Here is a 942-nt window from a genome sequence, read left to right as displayed (position 1 = left end):
GGTTTGCTGCGGTGGCGATAGATGTTGAAAATTGGCCAAGTTGATTTACCAGTCCAAGGAAACTTCTCAATTCTGTTATAGAAGTCGGGGTTGGGAAATTAGCAATGGCTTTCACTTTTGAAGGCTCTGTTGCGTGTTTGCCCGGCTTTATAAGATAACCGGCAAATGACACTTCGGATTTCGCCCAAACACACTTGGCCTTGTTCAACTTCATTCCATATTCACGGCATCGGAGGAGTACTTGCCGGACATGGTCCACATGTGACTTCGAGTCCTTGGAGTAAATAATGATGTCATCCACTATTTTGGCCACGTTTGTTAAACCTTGAAGAGCAATGTCACCTCGGAATGAATAAGCATCACCCGTCGCAATTAACCCCATGGGTGCACGCAAATAACGGAATTCCCCCCCAAGGAGTTATGAATGTTGTGAGATCAGATGATTCTTTGGATAATGGCATTTGCCAAAAGTCAGATTTTGCATCTAGAGTCGTGAAGATAGATGCATCAACAGGGATCGACGTAATTACCTCTTGAGGTGTTGGTACGGGATGAACTGGTCGGTCAACCTGTTTATTAAGTTTGGTCAAATCTGCACAAATTCGAACAGATCCATTCTTCTTTGGGACCACCACCATTGGATGGCACCATTTGGTCGCTCGGTCTCCAACTCGCTCAATAATTTGATATTTCACTGATCGATCCAATTCAGATTTAGTTGCGTCTCTATAAGCGAATGAAATTGGGCGCGCAACAGTAAGATTGTGTGGGATAGCCCCATCCTTCAGCTTGATGACCATTGGATCTTAGACTTGGTCACCCCTCATAGGTGATAATTCGTTATCAGACCCAAAGACGTTCAGGAATTCTTTTTGGAGCTAGAATTACGGAAGAGTATCCGTGTATTTTGATCCTCGACCCATCAGCAGATCGAATTTTCTT

The sequence above is a fragment of the Tigriopus californicus genome, chromosome 5 (genome assembly GCF_007210705.1).
Source record: "Tigriopus californicus strain San Diego chromosome 5, Tcal_SD_v2.1, whole genome shotgun sequence".
Lineage (NCBI taxonomy): Eukaryota > Metazoa > Arthropoda > Copepoda > Harpacticoida > Harpacticidae > Tigriopus > Tigriopus californicus.
The sequence above is the reverse complement of the archived record's forward strand: the minus strand, read 5'-3'. Positions refer to the sequence as shown.